General features: G+C 45.5%; 1 protein-coding gene across 9 annotated transcripts in view; it reads left to right on the top strand.

The window, feature by feature from the left end:
• The first annotated feature begins 929 nt into the window (after positions 1 to 929).
• P4HA1 (prolyl 4-hydroxylase subunit alpha 1) overlaps positions 930 to 8,059 on the top strand; it is a 40,486-nt gene continuing 33,356 nt past the window's right edge. For 2 of the 9 annotated variants that reach the window (XM_030487726.1, XM_030487727.1), the window contains exon 1: positions 3,901 to 4,179. The gene's annotated coding sequence lies outside the window, so the exon portion shown is untranslated. Of the gene's footprint in view, positions 1,905 to 3,900; positions 4,180 to 4,512; positions 4,711 to 8,059 lie in introns of those variants that run through there. The other 7 variants (XM_030487728.1, XM_030487724.1, XM_030487725.1 and 4 more) reach the window with 6 other exon arrangements.

Here is an 8,059-nt window from a genome sequence, read left to right as displayed (position 1 = left end):
GCTGGTTTTTGAGGGAAGCAGTTGGAGGAGATACTTTGGACTTCAAATCTTTGGACAGCCTCTCAACCTTCTGCAGCCCAAAGCAATCAGGCATTTGGTAACTGCACCCATATCCACATGAAGGATTAAAAGCCAGAGCACTATGGTGCAGTGTAAAGACTCCTTTGAAGGCAGTACACTGCTGTAGCCTCTTGTTGCTATAAGCAGCTGAAAAAAAAAATCATGATTAGCCCAATTATGTATACCTGCCTGCTGCGCTGCGCGACGATATGCAGAGAAAATGAGATTAGAGTGACTCTGTGACTGATCTGACTGGTGGGAAGCCATGCAGTCTGTGAGAGATTCCTTGTGCCTTCTCCAAGGGTCCATACATCTGTGTGGGATTGTGCATTGCCCTAGTAAGTACTTCTGCAGTACATAAGCAGGGGAGATAATTTTGGAAGTAGCATAATTTATTCACTTAATTAATTCAAGGAGCACAAATATCAGTTGTCACTTCAGCACCAAGTTGCTTCTTTGTAAGTATTTTTAGGCTGGGCTCTGAGTTGTGTGAATTGCATCTACAAACTACATGTGTTAGTCCTCGCAGATACTGTACTCCATGCTAGAAGCCATCCTGTGAGTGAAGGCCTGGCCCTATAAATGCATCTCTGACAGCTTCCTGTTGCTTACTAATTTGAGCTTTGGCAGGCCACCAGAGGAAGTGAATCCTGAGACTCTCCTGATGTAAGACGAGCAAACAAAAGGAACAGGCAAGGAGGACACAAGCAGTGGGAACAAATACTTGTTATCTCTTGCATGGACAAGAGTGCAAAATAGACAAATCTTTGGTCCTGTGTTGCTAAAATTTTTTTTTTTTTTTTAAATCTGAGTTAAAAATTACTCATATTGGTATTAGCAGTTGGTAAAAGGTTTTTCAAGCCAAAGAAGTGGCTGGAAAATGTAATTCTAGGCTAATAATGGTTATAGAACTAATCTTGCTTTTTCTTGCTGTTCTGTTTGGTATCTTTCCAGCTGCCCCCAATAAGCAGAAATAAGCATTAGAATTGCCAACAGGTGGTCTTTGCAAAACAAGTGTTAATTGCTTCAAATACATAAAACTAGCAAACTCCCACTGAACACTTATGGTCGAGCCACAAGAAACCTCTTGGAAAAAAAAAAAATTTCTTGTTTAGGAAGAGCTCAAGGAAAGAAGAAAAAACACTTCTTTAAAGAGAGACTGAATGACTAGTCTTTCTCTCTAACATTAAATTTTAGATGCAACTAACCAAATCTGGCTTTCTCTGAAGTGAGATTTGTAGTGTATACTATTTATATGAGGACTCCTACAGTTTCTCATACTTGAGGTGGGGAACTTGAAAGAAACTATCTGATACTGCTGATTACATTCTGTGCTCTTAACGCTAGCACAGGTGTAGAGGAGAGTCTTCAACATCTGAATGACATTTCAGTAGGATTTGCTCATTTCAACTTATTGGGGTAGCATGTGTGGTTTTTGTGTTTTCCCCTCCCTGCTGCTAGATCCTGATTCGGGAAGATCCTCAAAGTCTGGCACTGATTTGTTGCACTGCACAAAATAACTGATGATAGGATCCAACCTCTTGGCTGCAGGTAATGCCATCATTTGGGAAGCAGATTAGTGCTGTTAGATGAACATGTGTGAAATAAGATGAGACATCATCTCTTTTCAAGGGTAAAGCTAAGTAGTTAATACACTTTAAAAAGCTAACTAATACAGTGAGCTAACTTGGTATGATATAAAGATGACTCACCTATGTCTTAAAACACTGCAATGCAGGTTTGGAGCCTGTCATCTCCAAAAGGATACCGAAGAACTGGAAAAGGTTCAAAGAGGACAACAAGCATGATCAAAGACTTGGAGTACAGCCACTGCAAGGAACTAGGTAGGCTCTGATGCTTCAGCCTGTGTAAGGGATAGGTACCAACTGTTTGCTGTCTCAACCAATGCAGGAACCTGGTTAATCAAATCTAACTAGCTGTTTTTCCATGCCCTGGCACAACTGCTAGGTAAAGGATGTTGTGAATGCAAAACAGTTCTAGCTCAAGAGAGGAGGAATACTTAACAGAGAACTCTGTTGAGAGTTACCAAATAAACGGACCACATCAGGCTGAGAAAATCCCTGTTAAAAGTGTTCGGAAGCTGGGACAGTACTCTGGGCAGCATGGGCTAAACAAATCTTTGGTGTGAGCCACTGCAGTTGTGTTCTTGTGAGGCCTCTTGTGTTTGTTTCTTGTTTTAGATGGACATTTCTTTTAGTATCCTTCAGCTTAGGGCCTATAGAGTGTTTCTACAGGATTGCTCAGAAAAGGAAGCATGTTGTTAGGCTTGTGCTTGCTACAAAGGAGGCAGTGTTTCTGCTAAAAACCACAGAGGGCTCTGCAAATCCTAAAGAAAGTCTGAAAGCCACTTGTTCTGCTGTGGTTCTCTCAAGAAGCATTCCTGTTGCACTTGTTCTTAGAGATAGTACGTGCTTCCTAACAAGGTGCCAACATAACGAATTGCTTTGCTAAGGCAAGCTTGAAGCTGCCCAGCCCCATCAGCATTTGACAGCAGGTGATAACACACAAGTCCAGCATAGAGCAATTTATGAACAATCTTTTAATGCAATTAGAAGGTCAGTGACTATGCTGGAGTTGAGGGACACAGGAGAAAATGAGTAAGTACTCTCTACCTAATTGGCATAAAGCACATAAGGGGCAGAAACAGACTTGCGGAGCAAGATGATGCCATGAATATTAGACGCAACTCTTGATTTACCTGCATGGTAGATACAAAAATCCTGGGCTCCTTTTAGCAGAAATTTCTTTGCCTTCAGCCCCACTTTGACCAGTACAAGTGAGCCCCTGACTAAACATGCTAATAAACTTCTTGTTCTACACTGTCTGCCTTAGTTTTGAAACATGTGAATAGTGCAAAAGCAGTGAATCTCACTAGAAAGAATCTGAGTGCCTCTACAGTGTGTGAGGTTTTGCCAAATCTCTGGAAGCTGCTGTTAAATCTCTGGATCTATATTATGGACTCTTTGGATAATAGGGCTCTAACTAGATGCCTCAGCTAGAAGCTTGGATATCATTCCAGTGTTTCCTGCTAGTTGTAGGAGTTGTATTTCTGTTGGAAGGCGACCAAAACGAGAGGAAAGGGAAGCTTATTTTTTGACGGATAGCTCCACTAAAAACTGGCCTTCTTCCTGCTCTGGCACAGCACCGCTCACAGTACTGGCAATGTAGTCAGCTGTGTGGACACATCTGTATCCACAGCTGGAAAAGAAATGACTACACTTAATGTTGTTGTTTGTTTCCCATATGAACTATGTCATATTGCATAGTCTTCCCTAAAATGGGGCGTAACACGTGATGTTATGATGTTTGCTCTTCAAAAGACATTGCTTAGGGAGTTGAAGCTGAGGTAACAGTTTAGGAATAAGGAAGCAAACCTTAGTTACAGATCATGCTGCAACCTCCAGTTACCTCTTATGAAGGAGGTGGGTTTAAGCCAGTTGAAAAGTAACCCTGCTAAAGTATGTGTGTCAGAAAGGGATTTTGACCCTTGTTATGGCTTTGCCAGCACTCTGTAATTGTTGTTGTGAAGACTTTTGAGTTGGGGTGGCCAAAAATGTCCATCTTAAAAAAAGGAAGATTACAGGCTGGCTAAGCTAGCAAGGAGATGATTGTTTGAAGCCCACATCTAAAAAGAAAGGAAAACTTGCTTATGAATGTCCCTGATTGTAAGTCAATTGCTGGAACTACAATGAACAAGTAACTAGTTTATTTATGAGCTCCTAGAAAACAAAAAACAGTCAGCATAGATCTGTCACAGCAAGATACATCCAAGCAGCTTAATGTGTTTCTGCAGTAGGCGAGAGCTCTTGTGCACTAGAGAGGGGCGAGCTGCACCTACCACCTTTGTGCTGCAGCTTTTGATACTGCCTCACAAGGTGCCCCTTTGATCAGCCACATTGAGATGAAAGCCCTGGAACGAGGGGAGGCTGCTTCAGAAATGGCACTTGATGAAGGTACCATCCATCTGGAAACATCTCCACCTGGGCTTTGCAGAGGACTAATGAAAGTACTGACCACCAGCAAGGACTTGGATGGTGGAACAGAAAGCATGCTGTGAACTACAGCAGATGACACCAGCTGGAGCACAGGAGGTGCAAGGTTGGTTTAGAATCAAAGTTATAAATAGAAATTAAAGCACAAGGCAGAGCTAAACGAGATGAGACTCTGTGAGTGTTCGGTGGCTCTGAGCGGAGGAGGGGAGCTAGCTAGCCGGCCTGCTCAGGGAAGGAGCAGCAGGGCCGATTCCGCCAAACTGTGCATCCAACGCGCACGACGGACACCGCGCTGCGGTGCTCGCGCTGCAGCAGCCGCCGGGCATGTCTGCTCAGCGGTACCGGCGGGGAGCTCCCGCCCCACGGACACCACCGCGGGCTCAGCTCGCGGTGCGGGTGCCCCCCGCCCGGTCCCACGTGGAGCGGGGCGGCGGCGCCTGCGCGCTGGGGCACCAGCCGCTGTGACCGAGCTCACGTAGCGCGCGGCCCGCGCCGCCCCATCTCGCGCGGGACGGGACCGGGGGGGCGTGGCCTGGCCGTCTATAAAGGCTTCCGCGGGGCCGTGCGCGCGGTCGGTTAAGTCCCGGGGCTGCTGGCGCCCCTCCGCGCGCCGCCCGCCGCCGCCCCCTTCGCTCAGGTGAGGCCCGGCTGCCCTCGCTGCTCACCGGCGGTGGGAGGGGGGGTCACGGGGACGGGGCGGCGCGGTGCGCCGTGAGTGGAGCGTCGGGGTCCGGGCGCGACGGGCGGGGTGGGGGTGGGCGCGATACGTGGCAGAGCTCCGCCGCTGGCCCTTTCGGCGAGGGGCCGGTGCCCTGGCCCTCCCGGCCGTTACGTAACGGGAGCCGGCGGCAACCTCCGGAGGGGGGCGGGAGGGCGCCGGCCCGCCCGGCTTCCCCGTGGCTGGTAGACTAAACACTGCCGCCTCCAGCCGCCGCCGTGAGGGCCGTTCCCCGCGCCCGCCGTCTGAACGTGGCTGTGAGCGGCTCGGAGCACCCCGCCGAGGCTCGGCACCCTTCGGCCAGCTCGCCTTCCTTCTCCTCCGGGGGTGCGCGGCGCAGGTGGGCTCCCGCCCGCCCGCCGGCCCCACCCTGGCTTTGTGGCACCGCCGGGAGCCGGCTGTCGGCGTCTGCAGCCGGGGGCTGCGGCCGCATTACAGGCGGCTCCGTGCGGCTGATCGCCCACTTGGGTGTGCTGCCTTAGGAGTGCCAGAGCGCACTGAAGCGATTTCGTGCTCGGATGATGGAAAGTTACTTTGCATAAGCACTGAAGGGGCTGCCCTGGTTGTCACACGTTATGTGTGTAGTAATTGCATGGTGAGGAATAAGGCTTATCTTGATTTCCCTCTCTACTACTTGGGGTTGGATTCAACCAATTGCATTATGTGAAATGTTGTATCTAACTTTGACGTAAGCTATGCCCTTGAGTAGGTATCTTGATAGGATCTAACCTGACTAGAAGGAAAAACTCCAACATGGAGTCTTGAGGATGCTGTTGAATAAAGAGAAGATGATAAAGTCATATCTATTTAGAGTTAATCAGTTTACCTGAAAAGCTGTGTGGGCTTAAAAGAAAGATACATCAGGGTTACAGAGAGAAGGTATCAAAGGGGTTGCCCAGCTTTCAGTTTCACACCTGGTTTTTTGTGGTGCATTCAGTAAGAGTTGCAGAGTGCTTAAGTGTTCACCTACTTTGGATATGTAAACATTCAGTGCTCAAGATTTAATAAATTAAAGAAGCTGTCTGTTACAACAGGTAGAGCAATGTTAAATGCAGCTTCTTATGTGACAAAGGCTATTCAGCTAAGCATGCAGGCAGCATTCTGCAGGGGTGGAAAGTAAAAGTAATGAGTTCCCAGTTTGTCTGGGAAGTGGAGGGCTGCATTTGGGGTTCTTTGTCTTACTGTTCTGCACCCATTACTCCTTTTGGATCATTGCTGGATGCATTTGAGTGTCTTAAACCATATTGCAAAAGTTTTCATTTGACCTAGAGTTCGCTGCATTGCTGTTTTAACTATGTGCTAACAGAACCAGTACTGATTTCCCCTCCCCCCAAAACCTCCTGTGATTCAAAGTGATAGGAATGTACCTAAATATTGCTATGCTAAGGGTATTAATTCTGCCATTTAGGCACAGTGATTGTGGCATAGGTAGGCACATTTCTTCTAGCTGTTAATTCATTTAGAAGCTGAAGAAGCAGCACATGAACTGCTGTCCAGTGGCAGTGCTGTTCTAAGCCATTTGTGATCTGTGCTTTTCATATGGGGTGGTATATCTGATAAACAGAATCAGAAATGAGTGTGTGTGTGGGGGGAAATCCTTAACTCACCTCCTAGCAAAAAACCAGCTGATGTTGATTAGTTCTCTTTGCTAACTCACTGCGTAGCCCTACACATGATGGGATGAAGACAGGAGCTGCTGCAGAAACTTCAGTTGAATAGACTTAAGAGCTATGCATGGAGCCAGAAGAGAGAGTGGCTTTCAGACCTGGTAGAGGTTTAAACATCATTGCATAATTAATAGTTTTAAAATCTAGCATTTAAAGCTAGATTTTTGAGGTGTGCACATAGATTGGAAAATACCCAGTGCAGTTCGAAAAACATAAATGACAGGTGATGAGTAATACTGTGGAAGGAGTGAGGATAAATAGAGGTTTATGGGAGGAAAACTGCTTCCATGGTGAGGTTGATATAGATAAGGAAACTTTTCTTTTTATCAAAAAGGTGTCTCAAGAACATACTTCTTGAAAATTGCTTGATAAATTGTGTCTGTTTAACTAAGGAAAGACTGTAAATAGAGTCTGTGCTGAAACAGCGTATTAGTTGTCACTTCTGCTGTGTGTTTCTAGGCAGCATTCTTGCTCCAGATGAGCAGACTTTCTGCTACTGCAGAGCCACCTACGGGGCTACAACTTCAGCCTAAAGAGCTCGTTATCTGTTACTGGTTTCAGCCTTTGATCGTCGGGATTGTCCTGCTTTCTTTATAATCGCTCTTAAATTTTGAAAACACTCCATGTATCTGTATAGATACTCTGCTAATCCTTGAGCAGAAGGATAAATAGGAGGATAGCCTCCTGCTTGTTGCATCTAATAAGTGCTCCGCTCCATCACCAGCGTTCTTTGTCTTGGCTTAGGAAGTTAAAACAAGTGGGCTCTGGAAGGGCTTTTGTCCATTCAGTCTTGATCTGGAAGAAACCAAGGGAAAACTTGCTTCAGTTTCTCAGGAACAAATCTGTGTATGATCACACCTGCTCATAGTCAGACTCATGAATGTTGTCTTCAAGTTGTCAATAAATGATACTTAAAGCACATCACCTGCTTGAGTCTAAAATTGATTCTCATATCTTACTAGGTTATTATTACTTATATATATGATTACTTGTATTAAAACTTTGCCATTGAAAAGAAGCCTAAACCATGCCATGTTCTTTTGTTAGCAGCAATTCTAGAAACTATTTCTTCTCTCACTGCTTAGATCTTAATTTTAAAACAGCCTTTAAATAAATATGTGCTAGAAAACTTAGGGAAGTGGATTCTAATGTTCCTCTCCTGTGACACTGTTAAGCAATGATGACAGCTAAACTTTCTTGATACTTGGTACTTACTCTGGGAAAGTTCTTTCCTTTTGAGTAGTATTTCCAGTTGCATCATGTCATGAGACTATAACTTCAGTTATCCTTGAGACCACAGAGGTTTAGTGCAGTGAACAGCTATCATTCCTGGTGCCCCTTCTCCAGCTCAGTTTAACAGATTATTTTATTTTACTTTTACATACAGTGGGATACAGTAAGGATTGTGAGAGCGGACCAGTATTTAAATCAAAAGTTGAAGCTGTTGGTGATACAGTTTTGACTCCTGGCCTTTCAGCATGCTTGAGTAGGTCACTTATTTTTTCGTTAAATAAATAATCCGTTTTGGAATTAAGTTAGAGCTATTCCAGAATAATTCCATGCTGAAGTACACCCTCAGTTTCCATTTTCTGTCTTGTTTT

Source organism: Strigops habroptila, chromosome 5 (genome assembly GCF_004027225.2).
Source record: "Strigops habroptila isolate Jane chromosome 5, bStrHab1.2.pri, whole genome shotgun sequence".
NCBI classification, from domain to species: Eukaryota; Metazoa; Chordata; class Aves; order Psittaciformes; family Psittacidae; genus Strigops; species Strigops habroptila.
The sequence above is the reverse complement of the archived record's forward strand: the minus strand, read 5'-3'. Positions and strand labels throughout refer to the sequence as shown.